This window comes from Cupressus sempervirens, chromosome 11 (genome assembly GCF_028749045.1).
Source record: "Cupressus sempervirens isolate cs-2001-9-10 chromosome 11, ASM2874904v1, whole genome shotgun sequence".
In the NCBI taxonomy this organism is placed as follows: Eukaryota; Viridiplantae; Streptophyta; class Pinopsida; order Cupressales; family Cupressaceae; genus Cupressus; species Cupressus sempervirens.
Window position 1 is genome coordinate 555,852,008 of NC_143128.1, and position 14,627 is coordinate 555,866,634.

The window sequence follows — 14,627 nt, forward strand, 5'->3', positions numbered from 1 at the left end:
TGTAATTTTGAAAACTTTTGGTAATTAGTTATGGATTTTCTAGATTGAGTTTTTATAACCATTTCCTATCATTTATGCAATTGATTGCTTTGGGAGTGTTAATCAAGAATTTCTTTTAACTAAGAATCAAAGACTAGATTAAAGGTGCTACAGTTAACATATTTTATAATATAATATTTCTAAAATATATATATATATATATATATAGTATTTATGTATATAATTAATACAAACTCTATTAGCCTCTCTTTTACCTCTAGCATTTTTAATACAAAATCTACTGACCTCTATTTTACCTTCAGCATTTTAAAGAATGTTTTAACCATGGTTTTTTCTCAGAATAGAAGCACAAACAATTTGGATCTTGCTCCCAACCTTCTCCCATGCATTCAAATATCCTTAGTCCACTTTTGTGATGTTTATCTTTAAAACTTAGTGTCCATTAATCTAATTTCAAATTCGGTTTTCCTAATTTTGTTCCCATAGCATTGCTTTTCCAACTAGTAAATTTTATGCCACTTTGGCAATTAATCAATCATTTGGTAGATGATAAGGTGTACCATGTTTATGAAAAAGTTTATTTTCTCTTGTATTTTTTAACATAATCGAAGATGCTATTACTATTATCTTATACAAAATCCACCAACCCAACCTATCTTACAAACTCTTTCCCACTCTTAGCTTAAGCCAAAGCCTGCCATGCACGCACTTTGGTAGGAACTAAGCTACCCTACAACTCTTGTTATATTATGTTTATAAGTCATGGGTAGCAATTATTAAGGCTAAGTCGACTTATTCTCATAAAAAAAATTTAAAAATGAAAAATGAGAGTCAAAGCATTACATGCAATCTTCAATCACAACTCCAAAAGTGTCCCAATATGAGAACATAAAAGTTGAAGGTCAAATACATGTCCCTGAGGAATGAGTATTCAAGTTTGGCCTAAGTTTTTAGATGAAAAAAACCTTTGCATGTCATAATACATCACTAAAAAATAGACCATTACAATAAGGATTAAGGGTTCATTGGAAATAACTAACATGTAGACCAACAATGGCTTGACCAAAGAATAGCTAGTAACTCAACTAATAGATCACTCTAGCAAAAAATGAGAATGAAGATATTAGCTTTTCCACAATTTATAATCAGTATTTTCATTACTTTTGGTTCAGATCATGTGTGTTTGTTTGCATAAGGAAAACACATATGACATAAACCAAAATGAATGACAATGACAAATTGAATGTTCTAAGTTTGGGTCTTAGTTGGTCCATATGTGTTGTGGCTCAACATATTATACTTGAGCCAATCTAAGAGCCCTAATCATTTTTAGTGTGGCTTAAGAGGTGGTGTTTGAATCAAGCTACATTTAAAATGATAGTTGACTACCACCTAAAGGTCAAAATGAATCTAGTGCAACACTTGAGTTGGCCTAGTGGTAGAGAACTTGTACTTCTACAAGAGAGGGCACAAGTTTAAAACTTGTAGTGATAAGGTAGCTCCCCCTCATTAATATTATTATAAGTGTTTCTTGCAAGGTGTATGAGGTAGTCACATATAAATATAAGTGCCTCTTACACGGAGTATGAGGTAGGCGGAGAATACCAATAATTGTTATAGATAATTTCATGAGTTCATACATTCTAAAAGTACATCAAATTTTGATGATTTATTTGTTCTCTTCGCATGCAACTTAATTGCTCATAGCTAATGTTCTAGCTTATAGGTAACAAAGAAGAATATTGTAGAATCCATTATGTGTGCAAGGATTAAAAAAAGTGCTCATTTGAATGTGTCATCTAAAATCATATTCCCTACTTCCTCATTACTTATTTATTTTGACAACCAAAAAAATCTGCTCAATTATCTCAATACTTTCTCACAAATGTGACAATACTAATGCAACCATAATTCTACAAATAATTAACAGAAACATAAGAACAAAGACAAAACTATTTTGGCATCCACAATTCTGCTTTATAAATCTTCCAAATTATCTTCCATTACAATGAGAGAAAGTAAAAATTTAAATACAAATTAGAAACTAGCTTATATATATATATATATATATATATAATAAGCTGAGATATATCCTTCTTGAGGCGCCTATTTTCATAATCCCATAATTTTCATCATTGCATATTTATGGGAGTCTAAGAGGCCCGAGGAAATGATTTGAGACTCTTGATCTGCCTCGTTTTTACTTCCATTTCCTCTCTCTTTAATTTTCACAATTTTAATAATATTTATTCTATTTCTATTTTGTTTGACATGTAAATGAACGTCAATTTTTTTCCAAAATGGAAAATGTTTACATGCCACTATAGAAAGCCTCTCGGCTTAATTATCATTTTTTGGCGAAAAAAAATTATAAGACATATTTTTTGTCATATTCGATCATTATTAAAACAATTCAAAAGATGATTTTTTTTGTGAAGCTTTCTCAAACTAAGATAAGATGAACTGCCAACTAACATTCGAAAATGGAAGTAATATTTCGAGGTTATTAATAAAAATCAACTTTATAAAAAATACTAAGAAACATTAAAATCTTTTTAAAAACTACTTAAATCTCCTCATCAAAAAAGTCACTAAATGAGCATGCATCAAATACTCGTACAATGTGGTCAATAAGCTTACACAATTGATCTGAGTACTAACTTTTTTGCCAAAAATAAAGACGAATATTGCCTCAAAAATGATTTTCTAATAAACTTCTAATTATAAAATCTATTATATTAGTAAATAACTAATTAATTTCCCTATACACATATTACAATAAACTATTTATAAAAGAATCCATTTCTTTTTCTACTTATATATCTCATCTCAAATTATTAGTCCTGCCTATATAATATTGTTTTCGTTCAAGTTATATGCATTAGTTCCCTTTGAAATTCGTCCAGTATAAAACATTTTCCTAAAGTTTGCTATACTTTTATTTTTATTTATATTTATTGGAAGATTATTTTCTTTTTCTGATTGGCTATTTGTATTTTTTCTGGGGTTTTAATTTTTTTTTTATCCAGAAAAAACAACATTTTTCCAGTGCGTACACGTGTGAGGAAATTTGCTGAATAAGTACCCTCCCTCATGGAAATCTAACAGCTATTTATGTTTCCCTCACGGAAGTCTGACGGCAATCCCATTTCAAGTAGTGATTTAATAGAATATGACTGTTCCTGCCACTATTACAGCACGCAGCAGTCACATTCAATTATCATTGATTTGAGATTCCTGTGACCGAAAAGAGCAGAGAAATATTTAACTTTGTGAATGAAAAGAAATTAGGTACATTTGCTAATTGTTGTAATTATTGTAATGACAATATGTAATATGCACTGGTTGTGACACTTCACCTTAGAAAAAAGTGTAACATGATCTTAGATACAAAACCTAAGTTTCTGACATGATCACTCACCCATCGTATGATGTGAATTGTCATCTAGAAAAGGCACTTGGTTTTAATAATTGCCAAATTTTGGATTATTTCTTGCCAAAAATAAGTCTTAAGATTTCTCCTATGGCATTTTTTTGTTTATTTTAATTCGGCCCATGTGTTTTCTACTTTGGCAGTTTTTGTGATATTTTGAAATTGGACAGTTCTTTTTTTTTAGTTTTATTTTATAAAACTCTTTTATTTTGTTTTATTCTTCTCCATATTAAAACCTCCTTTTGTACTTTATTGGCTAAAACCACACTTTGCTTGAGGAAAGGATAAAGGAGCAACATTATGTAAAAGAACGACAACATTAATGATCACCATTAAAACATTGAGGGATATGATCTTTTTTGACAATAGTATTTTTCACACCATTCTTGTTTGAAAATTGTATAAATTTTTCTCGATCTATGGTCTCTAATAATTTTATTGTATTAATATATTTCTTATTTCTTGATTTGATTGGCCATCTCTATTTTAGGTAGTGGCTTAATTGATTTTTAAATTTTAAAAATACGATTATTGTACTTGTTTATTGCATTCCCTTTTTTTTAATTTACACCAATGAAAATATTTTATAGGACTAATTTTTTAGGAGGACAAATTTATTTCACTTTTTGACACCAATGAAAATATTCTATAGGGCCAATTGTTTAGGAGGATCGATTTGTTTCACATTTTTTCCATTCATTAAAGTACAAGTTCAATTTGTCATAATATTTACTCAACATAAATTGTTCCTAATAATCTTGTTGTCTTAAAACTTCGAACATAAAAAAATACTAATATTTTGTTTACAAAAGTTTGAAAATAATTTAATATTTTATTTTTCTTATATTGAAATTAATTGTAATTTTAATTAGTAATGTGTATGTTTAAGCCTTGTGTGTGTTAGTCAAGTAAAAAAATTATGTACTATATTTAAAATGTAAGTTTATAATATACCTTTAAACTGATATTGAAAATATTTTATATAATAAAAAAGATTGCTATTATTAAATGACATGCAGAATTATTTTATTTTATTATATTTTTTTTTAATTATTATTAAAATGAAAAAGTTATAAGATAAAAGAGTTGCAAAAACTTTATTTTTTAATTAGGGTATATATAAAAATTTTCTTCATTTGTAGATTTGATTAGAGATAGAATATTACTAACATATTATTAACTATGCTTAATGTTTTTACAATAATACACACCAATTGTTAGTCACATGTCATCATCTTATTACGTAATTTACTAAAATGTAGGGATCAACAAGAAACGGTTTTCAAAAAATTGAATCTTGAATTTTAAAATACTAAGAAAAGGGATGCAAATAGTTTCTTGAGAGAGCTACTTAGAATTAGGAATAAAGATTGGTAAAAGATGAAGTCTAGGATCTACTCAAGAAGCTTGCAAGTACAAAATTCACATTGAATACTCTCTTAAATTTTAGATTCTTCCTTTGAAATTATATAAGAATTAGTAAATTCTTGTTACACAATAAGATAGACATAGATTTTGAATTTCATTTATTGTTATCTCCAACTAGCAAACATAAACAACCTCCCTTGTGCACACTAAATTTTTCCTATGTCGGTCTTTCTATTTATGTTTCTTTCTTTGTCTTCTTAGTAGTTGTTAAAGAAAAAGGCCCACGTGCTTACTAAGAGGAATAACAAAATCTTGTTTCATTCATTCATTCATCATTCATAACACTCTACACAATTATTTTACCCTTACTCTATATATATATACTTCTAACAACTGATTGATGTATACAATGAATGATGATACAACAATTTCACACATGCTACAACATTTAGCATGCTTCACAACCTTATTTTTTGGCATTACGCGGGACTTAAGCTCTACAGAGCTCTTGTTGTTATTGTTAATGCAATCTATTTCTTTGAATTTATTCCCCAACCTATTTGAAACCCTCTCCTCCCATAATCCTATGGTATAAAACAGAACGAACGACATAGATTCCCCTTCTGTTCGACTCTTAGTTATCTACTCATAGCATGCCGACACAAGGGATAAACCATAGATGTTATCGTTTTCATGAATATATAACTAAAATTGCCGACAAGGAGTTAGAAGGGGGCGAAAGATGGTCGCTTTCTATTCCGGCAGGATAGGTCCCCATGTTTTATATGCATCTTTTGCTTTTAATTGTATTCCTCAACACTAAATGGACGCCTACATTTTGTCTTGTGTGGTGTTCTTCGCTACATACTTTTATCATAGTAGCTGCACCTTATTCCTTGCCTCTTCAATTTTTTGTTCTTTCTTTCAACTTTCAAACTAACAAAATTTTTATGCAAAAGGACGAAGGTTTGGCCTTTGGTGGTTGGAAATGATGATTGTAATGAAAATGAAATGAAGAATATAAGATTTGCAATCACCTTCAAAGTGGGTGCCCTAACCAAATCAAAGGTTGAAAAGAGAATATGAAAGAGTATATGATTGCTTGTGAGACTAGGTATTATTCTAGTTGTACAAATGCTATATCTCCATCCTTCTTTCTTATCAGTAGGTCCACTTCCTTACCTAGACCCTTAATTCTTATAATTTCGGTCTACTTGTCCTTACATCTCTTCTTTATAAATCTTGACTTATGCCTTTTGTAATTCAGGTTTTTTCTTATGTCTTGCATTCATTTTGAAATGGTTACATTATAAATAGAACATTCTTGTGTGAATTGGTTCATAATATTATTACATTTTGGTTATATTCGTACTTATTATTGTTTTATCGTATTGACACCCTTCTTTCTTATAAATTGGGCCCATCAAGATAATTATTAGTGGCTAATATTAGTCAATTGGCTAATTTTAGAGAACAAAATAGAATTTTTTGGCTAATAATTTAAGATTTAATGAAAATCTAAATCGCCACATTTTTATAAAATTTAATTCTAAAATATTTTAAATCGCCTAATAAGTTATTTATAAAATAATTAAACTCAAAAATTCGCTACAACATTCGATACATGAGCAGATCTTATTCACCTAAATATTATGTATTATTGGAGAAACTAAAATTAATTCATCAATCATTATCACAGTTATTGGTTAATTTAGGGATATATTGTAGTATTTGAGCAAAAGTGCACAACAAATCCACGAAGCCCAAGAAAACCTGAATGCAGAAAACTTGTCACAGAGAAGAAAAAGACAAGATGAAGCAAGGGTTTGATCTGAAAAACTCAGACGAAGAAAATATTATTCAGGGGATCTTCATAGTTATAAATACAAAGAGATCAATCCTTATAAAAGGAGATCGAAACCCGAAAAGGGTAACCTAAAGCCTAAAAAAGCTAGGGTTGCACATTATAACTAATAAAATATCAATTATATGTACCTACAAGATAGCTTAAGCAAACTAGAGTAATAGGCAACTTAATTAATTAAATCAAAGTGATTTAATTAATAAGTGAAAACAACTAATTACTCTAACACCCCCCCCCCCTTAAGCAAAGCTCAAGAGGTAAGCTAACCTAGCACAACTATGAAAGCAAAAAAGTGGGTCCCGGCAACAAGGCCTGATCAGGTACCCAATACAACAAAATCTCTATCAAATGGAGAAATAGAGAAAACCACATGGGAAAAATCCTACTCCAAAAAGAGATAGCAAAGAATGTTCTAGAAGAAGGAACAAGGAGAGATCATGAAGAGAACCACTAAAGCATGAAAAGCCACAAAACTTTGTCCAAAGGTGTTGATCTGTAGAGCTTCCATGGAAATAGAAGGCACGAACCAAGCATATCTATATGGTAGATGATCCATCTCATCAAAATGCATAGGTAGCCAGCCACTGTAATCGCCTAGTATGTAGGATCAGGTACTAAATACATAGCTCACACTAACGAACCATCGAACCAAGGAAGCATTAGAACCAACAATATAACCCCCCCTTAATGCAGATGGGGTGAGGTGATAGGCAACTGAAAAGATGGGCCAAAAATTTCCTACAACACATGAATCAAACACATTGAGAGTGAGGTACATACACCTATAAAGGCATGTGTCATCGACACATCATGGGGCTAATGTCATGGAAGGGACACTCACTTGACAAAGGAACAGGGCCAAAATGGCAATCAACTATCCCCCCATGGAACTTTATAAAATAGTGCGAGTACAACAAATCACAATGATGAAAAGAATCCTGAAACGCAAGAGTGGCACTTTATCTCAGTGTGTTTGCATAAAGATGCTTACAATGAATATCAAAAATGATAAAAAAAAAGCATAAGACTGATACAAAAGAAGGTACAACCTAAAATGAAGCATCTGAAGCAACAAAATCGATCCCCGGACCTAAAATAGCCAGGATATCCACCAGTATGCAAAAATGCAGAAGGTTGAATAAAATGTTCCTAGAGCAGAATCTAGAACAACAACCAGCATCACTGAAAAGAGTACAAAAAGAGCTTTCTAACGATATAAAGAAGTCCAAAATCGGAGATTGGATGCTCAAGATATGCCTCCCGAAGTGCAAAACAGAACATCCGGCTTTGACTACCAAAATAGGCAACCAAACTGCATCAAAACTCAAAAAGGCTTGCACAAATATCTTCGTCTTGGAACCAGCTTTTCGGCACATTTTCTAGATTGAAAAAATACGTCTGTATGCTCAAGTTACAAAAAAAAAGGCCCCTAAAAATGCATGAAAAATTATTTTTTAATTAAAAAAATAAAATAAAATAAAAAAACACCACCGCCCGTGCACTGAGCAGAGGTGGGCAGCACAGCTGCTGCGGAGCGGAGCCACGATGGTGCCACAACGGGGCTGCTGCGGACCGTTGGGCGGTAATCGCCAGCAAGGATCGAAGTGGTCATTGCGACGGTAACCGCCAACGGTTCCACTGTGATTAGTAAACCGCCACAGTGTTTAAACCGCTTTTTTCTTTTGCAATTTTTTTTAAATTTGCGTCTCGATCTGGGTGCCAGCGGCCATACGACCCTGACAAAAAAATTTTTTTGCCTCCTAGATCAACGTTGTCTAAATCAAACAAATTTTATATGGAAATAGGAGTTTTGATGCCTTCTAAATCCATCCGTGATGTCTTTTTGGCCTCAAATTACTCCAAAAATAATGACCGCCTTGTTTTCTTAGAAAAAACACCAGATCTGATCTGCCAAACCCTTGTTCTCCCTTTTTCTTGAAACATCGAACAAGCTACAATAGATCTAGCTTTGATACCATGTAGGATTTGAGCAAAACTGCACAACAAATTCACAAAGCCCAAGAAAACCTACATGCAAAAAACCTGTCACGAAGAAGAAAAAGACAAGAAGAGGCAAGGGTTTGATCTAAAAAACTTAGACGAAGAAAATATTATTCAACAGATCTTCATAATTAAAAATGCAAAGAGATCAATCCTTATAAAAGGAGATCGAAACCCGAAAAAGGTAACCTAAAGCCTAAAAAACTAGGGTTATACATTATAATTAATAAAATATTAATTATATGTACCTACAAGATAGCTTAAGCAAACTAAAGTAATAGGCAACTTAATTAATTAAATCAAAGTGATTTAATTAATAAGTGAAAACAACTAATTACTCTAACATATATCACCAATATTTAGTTTTCACTATTGATTTAAAATATATGGTAATGATCCTCATAATATATCATGAGGTGAATAATGTTTAAGTTTGATTTGTAATACTTATGGGAGCTAAGATTTCCTTTGGATTGTGGATCACAATAAAAATCAATGGTCTTGAAGAAATTGTGGATACTACTAGAACTTAAAATATCATTGCATTTACCTTACACATTTCAATGAGGATTATTAATTACATCTTTAAAATAATAGCAATTGAATATTATATTATAACATGTAACCCCATCTCTACATATAGCCCAATAATTGTCAATAATCATTCTATTTTTAAATGGATGTATTTACCATGGTGATTAATGAAATTATTATTTTGAGATTCGCCAATATTTTCAAAATAAAAATTATGATTCCAAATTAATCGTCAATATAAATAATATTTTAAATACAAAACTTGAAAGATCCGTTAATAGAAATTATTTTATTTTTCAAAATAATGAAAGATTTGCCGTTATTTTATATATTTTTTTGGAGGGGGATTTCAAAAATTTTACCCTAGAGGCCACTTGCATGCTCATAGTTTTTACTTTTGTAATTTGGGTCCATTTACATATCAATGTTTTTTTCTTATTTTGATTTACTTTACTTAAAGTGATTATATTAGGATTTTTAGATTATAAGCAAAATATTTGTATGTGAATTAATCTACGATACTACTACATTGTGGTTTTTTAGTACTTGTTGTTAGATAATCTCTAGATCTATCATTCATTTCCTTAGATAAACTATGTAGATGTAAAATACATTTGAATCATTTCTCAGAGTTTAATTTTATTTTTACTTGAACTTCGTCTCAAGACTATCTGAGTGCTTACAACATGAACTTCACCATTAGATGAAGTGTCCTTATGACTGAATTTTGCAAAATTGAACTTTCAACTTTTACAATTTAATTTTATATTTAATCTTATCAATTCCATTGTAGGGCTAACATCGCACATGTTTGTGTTGGCTTGTGTGTTGTGTTATTACAATTAAAGGAAATCATTCACTCATTTGAAGTTGTGTCAGGGTAACTAAGACATTTACCATAGACCATATATCAGAACATAGTAACATTATCAAGGCTTTACATTGACATGTATAATTATAAACACAATTGTATTCTTTTTTGTTATCTTTTCACACATTTTTTATAAAATCAATTCAATAGGGCCCTGAATGAGGAGAATGTGGCCCTCTTTAAAATCCACAATTGCTCTTAGTAAGTGTGTATTGTCTCGAAGCTTTAGGTAAGGGTCAATTTATCAACTGATCTTTTAAAATACTTTTATCCTAATAATATTACAATTATGTTTGCACCTACAACATGAAAATGAAAATAAGCCCAACCCTACATCATAAACTCTTGATAAAGATCATGTAGAAGGAAACCAATCCCAAGCTTCCCTAAAATATTCTAACTAATCAAATAACCTTATATTGATGAAAATCACACCAAATAAAACCCCTCCAAAACCTAAATAACTCCTAATTGAGATAAATACTAGCTCTAAAAGAAAAGGGTTGCTTATTCAACAAGAATGCCTAATTCAATAATTTGAGCCCTTATCTTCTACAACTAGTGAAGGACATTCATTTGATAAATTGATTCTACATTTAGAATGCTATTCAAGAGAAAGAAATAAATTATGAAAACAAAAACAAAAATTTAGACCTGGAGAGACATGAACATGAGTAGGGGTCAAATCTACAACATCAATCAAGGCTAGAAAAATTATCCAAAATGGATAACATCAAAGTAGGAGAACATATAAGGAAGGTCTAAGAGTGAATTGTGCACCATAACTCTCCTAGTTTCTCTTGGTCATTCATTTCTTTATGATTGTGGGAACAAGTGCAGTGGTTGAAATTGTGTGCGAAAAATGAAGGAAAAGGAAGAGATGCAACAAGATTTTGACTCCAAAGTTTTCTTGAAAAATAAAAATGAGAAAATAAGAAAAATAAAAAGACTTAAAATATGTCTCTCATTGAACTTAAAATTATGCAATGCAATCCACTTGTAAGGGTTTATTATTTTTCCTTAAGAGATCAATTTTTGAACTTTTATTTCATACATTTACAATGTGAATTTCATTTTACCCATAGACCATTCTTTTATATTTTTCATGCATCTAATATGGAGTTGTGAAATTCCCTCTTTGAATTTTATCTGCATAGTTATGTAATTCTCTATGATATTGAATAAAATTTTCTACCTTCTGTAGGAAACTTATAACTATGGGCATCATCTTCTTTCATCTAGATAAAAGCCAATTGAGAGAAGTAGATGTGGTAATAAAGGAAATTAGAGAAGTCATTTTCATTAACCCATCAACCAAAATTTCATAATCTTAACCACGTGTAATATTTAGAAAACTTCATCAAACCACATGTAAAGTCATGGATCATAAATTTGAAGATATGGTGGGTTTCAAAGAAATGTTCTATAATGCCATGAGATATTCAAGCTAAATGACAAAGGACACCTACTTTTGTGAGTTAGTTGGGCTAAGCTTAGGATTTTTTATTCAGTGACCTTCTAACAACCTTTACACGTTTTAATTGTGGCTATATCTAGCTTATCTTCCATTCTAAAAGGGGTGTCAACAAGATAGCATTTTGATGAAATAGAGTAGTTATGAAATTGGTAGAAGAAAGAAAGTCTCATGAAGCCATGGGCTTTCAATTTCTAGTTCTAAGTGTAGTAATTATTTTATAGTATAGAGATCTTTTGTGCTAATTTTTACAATATAATTTATAATCTTCGGACTTTAAATTGTTGATAGAAAAAAAAACATTCACTTTCTTCATATATATATTCTCCATTTCTAGATATGTTTTATTTAGTTGGTCGAGTAAGAGAATCTAGAAATCTTTGCAAATCCTTTGCAATGATCCTATTCAATTAAATAAAGAAATACATGTGGATTTTAATGGATTATTATTTAGCCTCTTTTTTTGCAACTATTGATAGTTTATCTAAATGAATGTGTACAACTTAACTTGCTTTTGTATTTTATGAAGCCTATTCTTTTATGATGTGTTATTCAATACTTCATCTTCTTTTCAACTATTATATATTTTATTTAAATTAAGAAACCCTATTGTCCAATAAGATAAATAGATATTGTTGGTTGTATGTCCACACCATCCTAAACATACTTTAAATACATCAACTCAAACAACTTTATAGTTTTACTGGTATGGATGTTCAATTTCAATGTTTTAATTTACATAAAAGCATAAGGGGGTATGATAGACCACATTCTCATATTTGAATAGAATATTGTCTATTTTATTAAGAAAATCTTTGACACCCTTCTCTCTCACAAATTGGGCTCACCAAGATAATTATTAGTGGCTAATATTAGCCAATTAGCTAATTTTAGAGGGGAAAAAATATTGATTTTTTGGCTAATAATTAAAGATTTAATGCAAACCTAAATCACCACATTTTTATAAAATTTAATTCTAAAATATTTTAAATCTATAAGTTATTTTATAAAATAATTAAACTCAAAAATTCGCTACAACATTCGATATGTGAGCAGATCTTATTCACCTAAATATTATTGGAGAAATTAAAATTAATTCATCAATCATTATCACATTTATTGGTTAATTTAGGGATATATCACCAATATTTAGTTTTCACTATTGATTTAAATTATATGGTAATCATCCTCGTAATATACCATGAGATGAAAAATGTTCAAGTTTGATTTGTAATACTTATGGGGACTAAGATTTCCTTTGGATTGTGGATCACAATAAAAATCAATGGTCTTGAAGAAATTGTGGGTACTATTAGAATTTAAAATATCATTACATTTACCTTACACAATACAATGAGGATTATTAAGTTACATCTTAAAAATAATAGTAGTTGAATATTATATTATAACATGTAAACCCATCTCTACATATAGCCCAATAATTTTCAATAATTATTCTATTTTAAAATGGATGTATTTACCATGGTGATTAATGAACTTATTATTTTGAGATTTGCCAATAAACTAAACAAAAATTATGATTCCAAATTAATCGTCAATATAAATAATATTTTAAATTCAAAAATTGAAAGATTCGTTAATAGAAATTATTTTATTTTTCAAAATAATGAAAAATTTGCCAATATTTTATATCTTTTTCTGGAGAGGGGGTTTCATAAAGTTTACCCTAGAGCCCACTTGCATGCTCATAGTTTTTACTTTTTTAATTTGGGTCCATTTACGTATCAATGTTTTTTTCTTATTTGGATTTACTTTACTTAATGTGATTATATTAGAATTTTTAGATTATAAGAAAAATATGTGTATGTGAATTGGTCTATGATACCACTACATTGTGGTTTTTTAGTACTTGTTGTTAGATAATCCCTAGACCTATCATTCATTGCCTTAGATAAACTATGTAGATGTAAAATACATTTGAATCATTTCTCGGAGTTTAATTTTATTTTTACTCAAATCTCATCTCAAGACCATCTAAGTGCCTACAAAATGAACTTCACCATTAGATTAAGTGTCCTTGTGACTGAATTTTGGAAAATTGAACTTTCAACTTTTAAAATTTAATTTTATATTTAATCTTATCAATTCCATTGTAGGGCTAACGTCACACATTTTGTGGGCTTGTGTGTTGTGTTTTTACAATTAAATGTTGAAAGACGGAGATTATTGAAAATAGATTGATACAAGTATGATAAATGTGTTTCAATTATTGTTTTATCACTGATGTCAAACTTGCTATTTTGCTAGTAAGAAAATTGCTTATATGATTTAAGCACTATGACTTATTTTATTTTTGAAGAGGATTTAATCAAAAGATGTAACAATAGCGCCTAGAGGAAAGGTTGAGTTATGATATAAAAATGGAGTACAAGAATCAGCTAAAATAGTGATATCATAGTGCATTAATAATGTACTTAAGGTTGCAAAGGTTGGTTACACTAAGTAAGTTCAGAAGAACAAGTGAAATAAAGTTTGTCTACCAAGCTTGACTAAATGGATAGTAGGTGTTGAGCAAAGTCAGTGCAAATTGAGCAAAAAATCAGTTGGAGCTGAGTAAAAGTCTATTTTAGTGGATGTTGAGTAAATTTTAGCTGATGTTGAGCACCAGTAAACTTTAGTTTGTGCCAAGTGATTTTACAGAGGATGTCGAGCAATGTAGTGTGTGCCAAGTATCAAAAGAAAGTTAATGCCAAGTGTCAAAATTATTAGAAAGATCATTATTTTAATAGATCTGAGCCAAAAAGTTTGTTTTCTTGGATTATGTGAACTAGGTGGAAGATAAGATTGATGAGCTAGTGGCATAGAATTCATGGTAAACCATTTTTAGGCGAATTCAAAGAGGATTGAAGGAGAAGTTTCTAGAAGTGATATGGAATGAGGGGTAGATTCATTGAATCCTACCTAATGTGTCCTAACCCTAAATTGGATGATGGAGAATGAATGATAAAATATCTTAATTCTCTATTTATAGGGATGGCTGGTCAGAAGCAAGGGTTGTCATGTGTGAGAACCTAAGGAAGACAAGGATTCAAGGGTATTGCTTCATCAAGTGGCCTAATTG